This window comes from Leucopleurus acutus (assembly GCF_964270905.1).
Source record: "Leucopleurus acutus genome assembly, chromosome: 10".
NCBI lineage: Eukaryota > Metazoa > Chordata > Mammalia > Artiodactyla > Delphinidae > Leucopleurus > Leucopleurus acutus.
The window spans coordinates 79,888,915-79,905,036 of record NC_139153.1 but is presented as its reverse complement, the minus strand read 5'-3'; positions in this window follow the sequence as shown (position 1 = coordinate 79,905,036).

Below are 16,122 nucleotides of genomic sequence, written 5' to 3'. Positions count from 1 at the left end.
ATAAACCTTTTCCTCTGTCCTTTGGCCTCCTCCCTCCCCTCTACCATTCATTGTGCATCTCCATTCTGCATTAGCTAGACTCCCCAATGGCAGAAATACCTGCTCAACCATAAATGCCCGTTGTTCTTTGGATGCCAGCCATGTAACTCCTTAGAAGATAACATTCCTTTGTCAATCCTTAAGGGGTCACAGTGACCCACCGCTCACCTTGTACCTGCAGATGTCTTTAGTGAACTTTACATACAATAACAATATGTCATTTCCCTTAAAGACAGCTATTGATGCAGAGCAGACTGGCAGACTGGTCGGATGACCTGGGGGGATACTGAGCCACACCTAATGGAAGCTCTTCACTTAAATACTTATGACCTTGTTAATGGTACTAGCTATATTACTCGTATTCTGCCTATTGTACAGGATTATTGTTTCTTGCATTATCAAATGTGTGACTGAGCCTCCAACAAAATTAATGATGATTAGTCGACTTGAAACAATTGATCAAAGATATAGTTCTACAAAATCAATGATTATAATAATAGTGTAACTCTAGATGTGGGAAGAAGCAATAAGAGGGAACCATTTCCTGGACCATAACGGAGTGTAAGACAGGTGATCCAGAGGCTTTTGGCCACTGGTAACAGGGCCTAGTCCAGTAATAGCACACTGAGTGGCTTATCAACCAAATCCTCGCCTGACCTGGGAATGAGCATTCCTAGAGCTGTGGGACAAAGTGCTCACGAAATGCCTCCTAAACCTTGGTCAAAATTAAGACTAAAAGGGAAGGGAGTGTAAGACGAGAAATGTTGCCACCATCCATTTCTACAAGGAACAAGTCATTGGCCACTGCAGTCGCTGACCTATGCAGAACACCCTGAAAGGAATTCAGGGCGAAGATCAGGATGAAGCCTTTTGTGCTGAGGGAAAACTGACAGAACCGGCCCTCAGGTAGTTAGATATTTTCAGGAGAAAATTTTATGAATCCAGTTTTTTGCATCTTCCCATACTTAGAGGAGCACTAAAACCATTAACTAAGTTACCTGTTCTTTGCAAATAGCAATCACCTCTACCAAGATGTGTGCTTGGTTGCACGTACCCCCTTCTCCAAAATCACACCTATACCGGCCTCCCCCTTTACCTCTTTGGAACAGTCCTCAGAGCTCTCTAAGAGACTGTCCCCTGGGTTATAATCCTCAGGTTGGCTCAAATAAAGATTTCCATTTCTTTCTTAGATTGATTATTGCTTAATTTTTTTTTATCCACAAAAGACAGAATAGTCTCTAGTATATAGAAATTCATAGGTAATGTCCCTCCATGCAACACTCTCATATGGCAACAAAATTTTGACTTGTGGTTTTTCAAAAGCTGGAAAGAGGCCAGATCTTGGATTGCAGTGTTTCCTCTAAAATAAGAATGCTAAACTCTTACTGCAATCCACATTCTATCAGACACAGTGCCCTTTCAGACTGCTCTTGAAAGCCACAGAACAGGCATATGCAACATGATTAAAAAATAAATATGCAAGACTAAGGGGCTATTTTTGTCCCAAGCTCTAAGGAATTAATTTGGTCCATTTTATACTGTGTACATACCACACTGACAGTGTTTTTCTGTCATTTCTACTGTGTGTTTATATAGAATTGCTTTTCCAAGAAGTCCAAAGTGCAAGTGATGACAACATATCCCTAAACTTCATAATTTTATGTAAAGTAGGAAAGGGATAAGAAATGTTAGCCTTACTGTAACACGGAGACATGGAAGTGTGATGTAGTTAAACCATCTGCCTGGAATGTCTGGTATACTCGTTTATACTGGTCTATCCTAAAAGAAGACCAACTACAAGACCTACTTGTGAAAACTTACACAAGAAACAGAGCTGTTTAAAAGTCCTAGTTATTATTGTTTTCTTTTCACATCTAACAAAAGACTGAGGGCCATTGACTTCTTTGTGATGTTGGCAGAGAAAAAGAGAGGCACTTTGCGATGAGGTTAGAAGTGTGGTCTTGGAAGTGAGACCATTCTGAGTCTGTGACCCAGCCCCACCACTTAGAGCCTTTGGTAAAGTACTTAACCTTTCTGTGGTTCAGGCTCCTTATTTGTAAAATGGAAATAATCATAGCCACTTCATGCAGTTATTGCTAGAACTGAATGAAAGGCACACATTAGACACTCAGCATTGTGCCTATCACATAATAAGGGCTTGATAAACGTGTGTAAAAAGGCAATAGTTTCATGTAAGTGGTTGCTTATAGGATCCCTGATCCAATTCTACTTGAAGGAAAGATGTAGGGAATGGCATGGGAGGAACTGGGGAAACTTAAAGATCTATATTTTTAGCCTGTCAACTGAAATAAAAACAGATAATGTGAGTTTCAGTTTTATTTGGGGACTTACTGAGGACTATAGCACAGGAGACAGCCTCTCAGATAGCTCCAAGGAACTGTTCTGAAGAGGTCAGTGTCGATGTGATTTTGGCGAAGGGTACATGCAATCAAGCACACATCTCGGAGAAAGGGCTGCTAGTCACGAGGAACAGGTATCTTAGTTAATGGTTTTAGTGCTTTTCTAAGTACAGTATGAGAAGATACAAGAATTTGAGTTCATAAAATTTTCTCCTGAAAACATCCAACTATCTGAGGACCCGTTCTGCCAGTTTTCCCAGAGCACAGAGTGCCCTGAATTCCTTTCAACTTGTACTGCATAGGTCAGCGACTGCAGTGGCTACTGACTTGATTTTTTTTTTTTTTTTGGCTGTGATGCATGGCATGTGGGATCTTAGTTCCCCTACAAGGGATTGAACCCGCGTCCCCGGCGGTGGAAGCACAGGGTTTTAACCACTGGACCTCCAGGGAAGTCCTGACTTGATTTTTGTAGAACTTGATGGTGACAAACACTCTTTAGCTGGCAAACCCTTAAGTCAAATCTATCTATTCCTTAACATTCCACCATCAGATAGCTGCCCGTACTTAGCTTTTCTATTTATATTCCCTGCCATCTGGCCAACTGGGAAAGTGACCATGACACTAATTTCACCAATTTCACACACAGGATGCTGATGAGCCGTGGTTGAATCAGATTGAAAATGAAAATAATGATTTTCTTATATTGTGTGTCTATGTTATCTCATTTAATAGTGGAATGATAAGTTTCATTAAAGGCTAGCTTGATTTCATCTGGTGTGGTTCATTCCTTTTAATTTTTTCCCTTTTATTTCTTTTCCTTTTTTTAAAAATAAATTTATTTATTTATGGCTGTGTTGGGTCTCCGTTGCTGCAAGCAGGCTTTCTCTAGTTGTGGTGAATGAGGGCTACTCTTCGTTGCAGTGCATGGTCTTCTCACCGCGGTGGCTTCTCTTGTAGCGGAGCACGGGCTCTAGGCGCCTGGGCTTCAGTAGTTGTGGCACGTGGGCTCAGTAGTTGTGGCACGTGGGCTCAGTAGTTGTGGCACGCGGGCTCTAGAGCGCATGCTCAGTAGTTGTGGCACACAGGCTCAGCTGCTCCGCGGCATGCGGGATCTTCATGGACCAGGGCTCGAACCCATGTTGCCTGCATTGGTAGGCGAATCCTTAACCACTGTGCCACCAGGGAAGCCCCTATTTTTTCCCTTTTATTTCTTAATAATAACTATTAATTAACAATTCCGGGAGCAAACCAATTAACACAGGTAGACAAGAGAGACAAGATGCAGAAATTGCTCCTGGGACCTCAGTAAACCTGAGCATGTTTGAGGTTGTGTGGCATTGCATCTGATCTCCCCTCTAGGTAACTAGTTCCTGGTTGAAGAGTTACCAATGGCAAACTGAAAAAAAATGAATGATAAAGTGACCAAACAGGAAACCTTCATATTATTAATAAAATAACATGAATTGCTAAATCCCAGCAACATTTGATGTGTACAAGGGTTAATTTTAACATTTGTTCCTAAATGAGACTTAAATTTAAGACACACAGTATGTAATTGGATCAATTGGATCAATTGTAAATTACCATTTACAATTACAGTACGTAATTGTAAATGGTAATTTAAAGGCAAATAAACATGTGGATATTAAAATATGAGGCCTTTTCTTACTCTTCAGTAGAAATTTGCAACTAAAAATCCTCAGAGTAAAAAGCCCCAATGGCTCCCCTCTTCAAAGGTCCTGAAAACTGTGTTTCTTCCATTCACTTTGCTCCTGATTCTTAATCATTATATCCTGGGGTAGGAGTGTGTGTGTGGGGGGTAGGGGATGGGGAAAATCAGAAAAATTGAACTTCAAAGACTGATGTCAAAAGTTTTGAGAAGTAAACGTTTTTCAGCCTGCCCAACTCCAATTCAATTCAGACTGAGTTCTAAACGAAGATTTTGGAAGGAAATTTCTCAGATTTACTAAAGAAAGAAAGCCATGTGAATTTACCCAGGATGGAAAACTGAGGTTGAACCTTTGGACTTTGCCACTCCCTCGTGGTGTGTTGCTAGGGGTGGTATACATACCCTCTGATGGCTCATTTTGGTCAATCATCTGTCATCTAAAATAGGCCGATGAGCAAAGCCATCCACCATCCTCTGTTGAACAGCTGGGGCTCAGAATCCCCTGCAGTGGCAGTGTTCAGTCCATAGATTTTTAGCTGATTTCTGTCTGGAGGACTTATCTTGGCTCTCAGTTCCTTTAAATAGGATGGAAAAATGAAAACGGCAATTTTGGGCAAGAAGAGTAACAATTGCACTATTCATGCTTGATTCTGGTTTGGTTTCAGAGTTTTAATGATTTAAAAAAGAAAAAAAAAGCATTGCATCAATTGACCAGTTTAATTCAGCTTGTGTTTACTGAGTCTCTTTTCACTGCCTAGGGGGGAGCTAGGGGGCAGAACTGGCCTGTCCAGATGAGACTGGGATGGGACAGATAAGTGTTGGAATCTTCTCCAGTTCATATTTATGCCTCTCTGGATGAGCTCAGGGACTTGGGTAATGAGACATAGCATCTTTTTTTTTTTTTTTTTGAGACATAGCATCCCGAGCTGACTTCTCTTACATCGTTACATCGTTTTGTAATTCCCCATTTACTTCTTTAGCTCCTCCATTGGACTGTACGCTTCTAGAGAGCAAGGTTTATGTACATGCTATTAATTGCCAAATCCATGTGACCTAACACATAGTACACGCTGGAAAAATATTGTTGAATGAATGAACCAAATAACATGAATGCTTAGCATATTTGGAATTCAGTTAGACGAGGAGTCCACGATCATTTACCTCAGAACTCTTAGAGGATGCTAGAACGATCTAGAAATGGACTAGAAGGGGATGTGTCCTAGGGGTGGAAACGACGACAAGAAAAAGCAATTGAGGTGAAATGCTTTCCCATCTGGGAGGAGGGGAGAGAGAAGGACAAGTAATGAACAGGGTTAATTCTGGGTCCCTAGTAGGATGTGCTGCAGAAAAGACCACTCAATTTTTTTTTTTTTTTTAAGTAACGAACTGAACTGAAGTAAACTGAGTTGTAGGCATGCAGCCTACAGAAGGGGCATCCAGAAGAGTTCCAACTAAAGCAAAAATCTCCTTCTTGGTCGAGTTGAATTTCTCTATTTCTCTGATTACCCTTCCCACTAAGCTGGGATCCTTCAGCCCTGAGGACAACAGGGAGGAACCTGAAAGCCACTCATGTGTGGGACCCAACTTCACTAGGTCTTTCTCCCCAGATGTTCCTGAGAGACTCCAAGAATGATGTGACAGCCTGGGGGTCTGTACCAGAGCCTTAGAATCCTGGCAATGCCAACCAAAATTTCTAGAAAGAAGCTTACAAGGCAAGTAGTCCCTGGGATAAGATATAACCACTGAGGGAGGCCTGACCAAATTAACTAGGGTCCGTGCATGAGACGGAATGCTGTACAGTCTTCAAAAATTGTAGGGACTATATGGCACAGAGAAACACACTCCTGCAGTTCTGTGGTTTGGTAAAACAAAGCAGGTTATAGTGAAGTGTGATCCAATTTTTTTAAAGACATATATGTGCTACAAAAAAAAAAAAAAGAAAAAAGATTGTACCCTCATAATGATTATTTCTAAATGGTGATATTCCCAGAAAACGTAATTTTCTTTTTTATAATTTTCAATATTTTTCAAAAATAGCCTTAATAAAATGAATGCACAAATGAATGGCTGTTGTTCATAGTTCTGTACCAAAGTATACTTCTCATGGACTATAATTAAGTGTAGATTACTACAGGACAGAAATATAATAAAGTTAATTATAGCAATTGTAGGGTGCTTTGTGGGCACTGTGCTTCCGAGCTCATAACAACAACAAACGAGAATCTTTATTCTCTTTTTTAAATAGACGTTAAAAGAGGTAACCTGCTCAAGGCAGCAATGAACTGTGTCAGTCACTTCATCATCAGTGGTACCACAGGAGCAGGTGGCAGGGAGGTCAGCCTCAGCGCGCTCAGATTCCAGGATCCCGAGGCTCTTGGAGGGGACATGCATGCAATGGGCAATGTGTCCCTTCTCTTCATAGCCACTAATGGGCATGATTTTCTCCTTTGACCTGCTCCTTTGGATCCCTTCCTCCCACATACCCTGTTTTTGTTTTGTTTTGTTTGCGGTACGCGGGCCTTTCACTGTTGTGGCGTCTCATGTTGCGGAGCACAGGCTCCGGACGCACAGGCTCAACGGCCATGGCTCACGGGCCCAGCCACTCCGCGGCATGTGGGATCTTCCCAGACCAGGGCATGAACCCGTGTCCCCTGCATCGGCAGGCGGACTCTCAACCACTGCGCCACCAGGGAAGCCCCCCACATACCATTTTAATGGTGCATTCAACACTTGTCCCTCTATTAAATCAGGGCTGGAGGACAACTGTGCCAGCTGATCCAATTTTATAGAGATTGAGTCCAGTAAACTCTGCAGCAAGATGAGGCTTGGCTGCTTTAAGTCTCTCCCCCTCATCATTCTCTTCCCTCTCTCTCTCTTTTTCTTCCCGTCTTCTGTTTAGACAAATCCAATTAGCCCTGACCCTTCTACATTTCTAATAAGGGGGTCAGCAAATTGTTTAGGTGAGAAGGGAAGCTCCTTATTAGGATGCTGTGAGGATACTAAATAAGATTTAGTCTGGTAACAAAGGGATATGTGGCAATCATTCAATACGCAGTATTCTGTTCTTAATTCTTTCATCTCTTCAGAAACTATTGAAAATGACCTAGGTTGCTAAGAGCACTTTGCTAAGACCTAAAGATAAAGAGATAAACATGATACAACCCCTCAACATCCATCTAGTGGAGAGGACACACAAACAAATAATTACAATACAGTGTTACAAGGGCTGTAAGAGAGGCACACTGGATGTTACGGAAAAAGCAGAATAGGTGCTAGTCACCTAGCTTTTTAGTGTTAAGAGGGTCAGCAAAAGCTCCAAGGTGAGCCATGAAGGATGAGGTCGAATAAGCAGATAAGATGGGAGGGGAGCATTCCAAGCTGAGGGAACAGCTGGTGCGAGAGCACAGAGGCACACAACAGCCCGGTTTACAGGGAATGGCGATGGCTAGAGTGTGGGCACATATGGGTGCAACCCCTGCTCACACCCCTCAATGGAAGGATGCGATGGTACTGTCCACAACCAAGTAGTTTTAGTGTTCCTAGCTATCAACACACATGGATCATAAAAGAAAGTGAAAGCAGTTCTTTGCTTTGGGCATGTTCCAACTTGTATAAAATCCTCAAGAGAAGAGATGTTTTGGGGGCAGCTCTTCTTACCCAACCAGTTCCTCTAAATTGCATCAGGACTCAGTGTCAACATGCCCAGCGGCCACATGGTCCACACCCAGAGGAAGCAAGGGCAGGGAGCCATCTCTCCTCTTCCGGTTTTCTCTGTCTCCTCTCTCCTGCCTCCTTTCCTTGGTCCATTTAAACTTTTCTGTTTCTTCCTCTCCCTGCACTGCCCAGTGTCCCTCCTCTTCTTGAGCTGAGTCTTACGGAGGTAGTCAATCACTCAGTCCCATCCACTTCTGCTGCTGGACTGGATGGGGGCTTCAATCAAGTGGATGGCGGATAGAGACCATGAACTGGCCCCAGGGTCAAATATCTGAAAGCTTTTCAGAATTTTAATGTGGCCTTAGTTCAGCTACCTGGCAACAAAGAATTGATGAATTTTTATAATAAGTCTATCAATGTCTCTGCCTCAGGGAGCATTCTCAACTTGGTGATGAGTAGACTATGGGGATTGGGAGAAACTGGAGAAAGAAAATCCATCCTCCAACCACATGGGAGGAGCCATGGTAGTGAGATTGGAGAGGTAAGCAGGGGTCACCTTATGAAGGACATGGCATGTCCTGGGAAGGAATCTGAACTACACAGTGATTCTCCACCAGAGTTGAGGAAGAGGGTCAACCCTCTTCATGTCATACGTCACTCTAGCCTTTTCTCTGATGGGAGCATGTTAGAGCCTTCAGGTGTGTTGGGTCACTACAGGAGATAGAATATTATAAATAAGGAAATTTCATGAGAAGGTGTTTTGTTTTTGAATGATCTTTCTGGCAGCAGGGTGGGAGAAGGATTTGAGACTAGCAAGGCTGGAGGCATGAGAAACTAGGACAAGGAGACCAGTTAGAAAGCAGCTGTGGTCATGTAGACTGCTGATGAGGCCTTGAAGGAAGGCAAGGCTGCTTTGAATGAGGAGCAAACACCAGATTCAAGAGGTACTTAGAAGGCAAAATCAATAGCATTTGGTGAGTAATTAGGGGTAGGAGTCAGCTCCCTGTACCCCCGGGCCATTGTTTTCATCTCACTGTGATTAGTCTCCCCAGGGCCCTCCACAAGGGCCAGAACTATGTGTGTCTCATTCCCAGCTATGTATCCAGCACAGAGCCCTGTGCCTGATATGTGACAGGTCTTTTTAAAAGATTTGCTGAATTGATACACAAATGATTGAATAAGGAATGACTCACACACGGATGGCTTAAATGACAGGATGGTCAGGGGAGCTATCAACTGAGGGAGGAAATACAGGAGGAAAAGGAGGTTAGGGTCCAACACTGGAATTTTATTTTCATCAGGTTGGGTTTGAGGTGCCTATGGGATCTCTAGGGTGTCAGCTGCAGGGGAGTCCTAGGCTGGTGTAACAGATTAGGGAGCTGTCAGTGAATAAACAGACATCCACACACAGGTGTAGGTAGGACAAGTATAGCAAATGAAGCAAAGAACAGAAAGAAGCTTTTTCTAATCAGAAGGCTGGTGTTTTTTAAAATTTGTCCTTGTATTGTTTTTGTTTTATTGAGATATAATTCACATACCATAAAATCCACCAATTTGAAGTATACAGTTAAATTTTTTTTGTATGTTCGCAAGGTTGTACAATAGTCACGACTAATTCCAGAATATTTTCATCATCCTCAAAAGAAATCCTGTACCTGTTAGGAGTTACTCCCCGTTCCCTGTTCCCTCCAGCCCCTGGCAACCACAAATTATCTTTCTGTTTCTATGGATTTGCCTATCATGGTTATTTCATGTAAGTGGAAACATACAGTATGTGGCTTTTGTGCCTAGCTTCTTTCACGCAGCATGTTTTCAAGGTTCATCCACGTTGTAGCATGCATCAGTACTTCATTCTGAAGGCTGGTGTTTCATCTTGAGAAAGGTTCCAGCGCAGTCCCACCTTTGACTTACAAAAAGCTCTCTCGGACCTTTTGAATATAACCTTCAAAGTCCAGATGGGGGGACTTCCCTGGTGGCGCAGTCGTTAAGAATCCGCCTGCCAATGCAGGGGACACAGTGTCACGCCCTGGTCCAGGAAGATCCCACATGCCGTGGAACAACTAAGCCTGTGCGCCACAACTACTGAAGCCTGCGCCCCATGGAGCCTGTGCTCTGCAACAAGAGAAGCCACTGCAATGAGAAGCCTGCGCACCGCAACAAAGAGTAGCCCCCATTTGCCACAACTAGAGAAAGCCCGTGCGCAGCAACGAAGACACAATGCAGCCAAAAAAAAAAAGGTCCAGATGGGGTCCCTTCATTAATCTATAGAATCTGGAAAATCTTTGTGCTGAAAGGAGACATAGAAAGCATCCTCAGCCACTCCCCGATGGTGTCCCTGACTCTCTGGTCCACAGGGAGCTCTCCTCTCTCTGATTCCAGGGCGCTCACTGTGCGCCCTGTACAATTAATGCCTGGTTCTGTAAATTTTTCGTGTCTAGAATGAAAGCTCCTGAAGGCAGAGGGTAGGGAGTGTCCTGTGCTGTATTTTTCTTTCATTGTTTGCAACACTTCGCACACCGTTGTGCTAATAGAAACCAAAATGGCACTTAAATAATCCCTCTACTTGCTAAAAAAAAAAAAAAAAAAAAAATTCCAGGAACACTATTACTTTGTTTTTAACATGGGCTTGAATATTTTTTTCATAGACTCTGGACAGACCACTCTTGGATTAACAGCCCAGTTCATGATTATTTTTCATTTGCTGCGAACTTGTCCTCTTCTTTCCCCATCCCAGGCTAGACTGGTCCAGCTGCACTGACTCTTTATGGCTGATGTCCATTCTCAATGACTGAAGCCCATCTCACACCAATTGTTAAGTATTTTCAATATTGTTCCTGTGCTATCATCCACATTGTAAGAGCAACAGGCTCCCAGTGGCTATTTTTTTCCCAATATGATGAAACCATCCTGGTCACAGGTATATAGTCCAGGAAAAGGAACCCGACCCAAGCTTTGCCAGTTAGACCCCTTTCAAGAGGAATTTGGATTTGGTTCATCCCTAGTCTACGTGATATTTAGAACATATTTATTTGTTGGGTCTTCGCTGCTGCACGCGGGCTTTCTCTAGTTGCTGCGAGTGGGGGCTACTCTTCGTTGCGGTGCCCGGGCTTCTCATTGTGGTGGCTTCTCTCGTCGTGGAGCACGGGCTTTAGGAGCGCGGGCTTCAGTAGCTGTGGCTCACGGGCTCTAGAGTGCAGGCTCAGTAGCTGTGGCGCACAGGCTTAGTTGCTCCACAACATGTGGGATCTTCCCGGACCAGGGCTCGAACCCGTGTCCCCTGCATTGGCAGGCGGATTCTTAACCACCGCGCCACCAAGGAGGCCTCTGTACATTTCTTGCAGGCAAATACTCAAATATATACTGTATACTATATATACTGTGTATCAAATATATTTCTGTATACCGCCAGGATAAAAGCATTTAAAAATCCATTAAAACCTTGAGTAGAACTTCTTAATGATACCTCAATTCAATTTAGCAGCAGTGTATCAGCTCCCTTCTGTAGTGGTGGTAGGTTTCTACTTGGCATCTTTTCCTTTAGAAGCTCAACCTCCCTCGCATGGCAATGCTGACAATCACATTCTCCACTTTCCCTGGCCTGTGGGTCAGGAACGGATCCGGGCTGGCCAATCAGAGTTTCCTAACCCTTGGCAGCAGGGATGAATACGGAACCCAAACTGGACCATTTGGTGTTTTCTCTGGGACTAGCAGGACTCACTAGTAAAGAGACACTTTTTCTCTGCATCACCTGCTTAGCAAGGACCATGTAAACTCAATGTTGCCTTTGGGATAATGACTGCCATTTTGAGAGAATCTGTCTGAGAATGAAACCATGTACCTCGTTCTGGCCTATGCAACGTAAAGAAAATCTGCTAGACTTGGCTCTGGAAAAATTTCTGTTAGTAAAGGAGACGGTCATGGTCCCTTTTAGTTTTCTCTTCTGACCTGAATGCATATGTTATGACTGGAGCTGAAGCAGCCACCTTGAGATCATGAGGGAAAGACAAAGGTCATCACAATGACATCAGTCCTGACATCTTCAAGCCACCCAAACAGTAACTAGCAACTACCTTACTCTAGTCAGGGGTTGGCAAACTACAGCCCTCAGGCCAACTTTGTGTTCCTATGCTTCAGAGGTACCGTAAGCTGTGGAGACCAAGCCGGGGCCTCATCCTCTGCCCCTACTCCCCCATCTGCCCTCCTCACGGCACAGAACATCTTGAACCCCCTGTATCTACAGCGACTGCAGCTCAGAGCGGCAAAGCAATCTCATTTCTCACTCTTGTGAAGAGAGAAGCTTTTTGACTACAACCAGCATTTTTTAAAAGAATGAATGTTGTAAATCAACTATATGCCAGTAAAGATTTAAAATGAAATAAAATAAAATAAAAAGAATGAATGGAACAAAAAAAAAGATAGCGTATTACACATAGTAAGGGTACGTATTGTTTTGTAAAACTTATCTTCTAGTTTTATGTGTGTATGTACATATATATAGGGTCATAATGTAAAAAATACACATATATTACATATATACATTTTAATTATAAATTATATATATTACTTTATACATATAATATATATTGTATAATTTTATACTGCATATATGTTAGATATAATATATAGTTAAACATTATATGATATATAAATATATGCATATTATGTGCATTTTTAACATTTTGACTATATATATAAACACATATGTAACTAAAACAAATGATTTACAAAGCAATGTTTACCCTTACTATATATAATACACAATCTTTTATCCTTTTTATATATTCTATATTTTATATATAATTTATAGTATTATATATTATGTTATAATATTTCTTGTTGTGGGTAATGATAAAGTGAAGAGTGTAAGAAACTCTGTAATAGAAGATGGTGAAAAGGTAGGCTGGTGCTAGATTGTAAATGTGAGTCTGAGGAGTTCTGGCTTAAAGCTGCCTTCCATGAGGTGCCCTGGGGGCTTTTCAGGAAGGAGATGGTGTAACCAGATACACAGAAGCAAGAGACTGAGGGGGAGAGAGACCTACTAGTGGGCAGTAAATTCCGCAAGGGTACTGCAGGTACTAGAAGGCTGAAAAGAGAGTGTAGAATTTGAGGTTCTTTCTGTGAAAGTGATAGAAATTCAACTCAGACCCAGGGAAGCAAGAGTTGATTTATTGCTGGCACAGCTAAGAAGAACATGCTGGTATTCCAGAGAATCAGATGGTATGAGCTGCAGGAAAGCAGAGCTTTGGTGACAGTATGGGGACTCCTTGCTGCTGAGTCTCTCCTTCTCTCTCTGAGTTTGGCCTTGCTCTTTCCTCATTTTCCTTTTCTCTATGAGTTTGGTACAGAAGCCCTCCGAATGTGGTGGTAAAGACTGTTTCCCCAGCTTAGCAAGCCTACAGGACTTTGTCCAGAATCGGGACGTCAATCCCAGTAAATGACTCTGAGAGGCCCTGCTATGGTCGCATGCCCATCCCTTGTTCTGAACGTTTTACAAGGTTTCAGTTAGAGTGTTTTGGGCTGGAAGCTGTAGAACATCCATTTTAAAGTGATTTAAATATGAGGATAACATCATTATTTTACTTACAAGAAATTCTGAGGCAGGTTACTGTTTGTTAAAATAGCGATTCTATGATGTCAGGGTCCCAGGTGGGCTTCTCTGCTGTTCTTTTGACTTTCCCTCAAGGGCAAGACAGGTTGCTGCATTTCCAAGAATCATTTCCTTGTATAACAGGTCCAGGGCAGGAAGAAGCAAGTCCTTGACTTGCATCTATATTTAGGATGAAGAAAGCTTCCCAGGAAGAACCCTCTTCAGTTTTGTTTGTTAGAATTGTGTCATAGACCCGTGTTCAACCAATCAATCATTGGTGAGGCAAATGGAATAAATGAGACCGGTTTAGACCAATCAACCTATACCCCATAGGGTTGGAGAGGGACCCATAAAGCACATGGTGCTCAAACCTGAAACACAGTTAGTGCCTGACAGAAAGAACATAGGGGAAAATGGCTGATAACCAACTCACATATTTGCCATGCAACAGGGAACGGGATACTGCATTAGTTTTCTACGGCTGCATAAAAATTTACCACCCATTTAGTGGCTTAAAACAAGACACGTGTCTTATCTCGCAGTTTCTATAGGTCAAGAATTTGGGCAAAACATCACTGGGTTCTTTGCGAAGCTACAATCAAGGGGTCAGACAGCACTAGGTTTTCATCTAGAGCCTAAACTTGGGCAAGGTCTGCTTCACTCAGGTAGTTGGCAGAATTAACCATCTTGCTATTGTGGGATTGAGGTCCCCGGTTTCTGGCTGGCTATTGGCTGGAGGCCACCCTAGGCTCCTAGAGGCCACCCACAATTCCCTGTCACTGGGCTTCCCCAACACGGCCACTTACTCATCAAACCTGCCAGAAGAATCTCTACAGCAAGTCTTCTAGCAAGACAAGTCTTATACAACACAATGTAAACATGGGAGTGACAGCTCATAGCCTTTTGCCATAGTCTGTTGGGTAAAAGCAAGTCACAGGTTCCACCCACACTCAAAGAGAGGAGAACACACAGGGGCATGAGCCCAAAGAAGTGGAGACCATGAGGGGTCACGCTAGCATCTGTCTGCCACAGACATCATGAGTAGCCATGCCTGGGTCATATACCCGCTCAGTTACCAGAAGAAGATGGATGGGAAAGCTTTCTGGGAAATAAAAAAATATGGCTCCTTCAGTTCACATGAAAATGAACGAGATATTCTGAAAATGGAATTGCTGAGACTTGGCAACCATCGAGTATGGCACAATGGTGTAGGAAATGGAAGACAGAAAGGTGACTCAGGGCTTTAGAGTCCGTGACTGGAAAGAGGACAGCGCTATGACTGAACCTGGGGATTCGAGCAGAACGAGAGAGAAGGAAGATGAAGAGATTCATCTGATGTTCCCATAGGATATCCCCATGGAGTTGTGTATCTGGAGCTCAGGACAGAGGCCTGAGACTTAGATTTGGATATCATCAACCTGGAAGAAGAAGACATGTACAGTTGTGGGAATGGATGAGGCATTTGTGTACACAGCAGTGGGTGACCATGTCCACACACTCCCCTGCTAAAAGCCTTTCATATTTCCACTCACACTCCTTAAGCTTGCAAGATCCTTCGTGGTTTAGCTCTTGCTTATCTCTCTCCACTTTTTTTTTTTTTTTTTTTTTTGCAGTACGCGGGCCTCTCACTGTTGTGGCCTCTCCTGTCGCGGAGCACAGGCTCCGGACGCACAAGCTCAGCGGCTATGGCTCACGGGCCCAGCCGCTCCGCGGCACGTGGGATCCTCCCGGACCGGGGCACGAACCCGTGTCCCCTGCATCAGCAGGTGGACTCTCAACCACTGCGCCACCAGGGAAGCCCCCTCTCTCCACTTTTGATAGACCCTCTCCCTAGAACTCTATTGTACTCCCTACAAGTCTCCAAAATGGCCTGCTACTTTCCCTGAGCGTTGCTTACCATTTTCCCACTGCATGAAATACTCTTCATCCCTCCCCCCTCTCATTGCCTGGCTATGTATCCTCTGAGTCTCCATGTAGATTATACCCCCAGAAAGCTTCCCATGATTCCCTGAGGCAGTTTACGTGTTCCCTCTTTGTGCTTCCATAACATGCTGTACAAACCCCTTCTGGAGTACTAATGGCACTATCTTGTCATTATCTATTTACTTGTCTCTTACTAGCTTACAGGCTTCTTGAAAGCAGAGATAGGGTGTAGCTTACAATGGCCTCCAGGTCCTAGCTCAGTCCTTAGCACAAAGAAGATACTTGATGAGTATTTGTGGTTGACCGGGAAGTGAACGTTAATGTACCTCTCTCTCAGTTAAAATTCATTTGCTTCTATGTATCAGAAAACTCAATCCAAAAGGGGATTAATGCTTAAGCAGAAAGGGGACTTAATGGCTCATGGAAGCAAGGAAGTTCAAGAGTTATGTTGCTTTCAGGTGTGAGCTGATGCAGAGGCCCAAATAATGCCACCAGAACCCAGGTTTTCTTTCACTATATTTTGGCTCTGCTTTCTCTGGTTATAGCTCCATTCATTGGCTAGGTCTCCCTCTTGGGAGCAGGATGGCTGCATTTGTATCTGGTCTTAAATCTTCAGGCTTTCAAGCCCAGTGGGAAAAAAGGGCCTCACTCCCAGAAGCCTCAGTAGATATCTCAAGGACTGCAATGATGCTGTGGAGTCTCCAGGCCATTTCTGAACCAAACACTATTTGTCCAGGAAGCTGCAAGACTCTGACTTGCCATGCCCAGATCTGCTCCATCAAAACTCACAAGGGCTTCCCTGGTGGCGCAGCGGTTGAGAGTCCGCCTGCCGATGCAGGGGACGCGGGTTCGTGCCCCGGTCCGGGAAGATCCCACATGCCGCGGAGAGG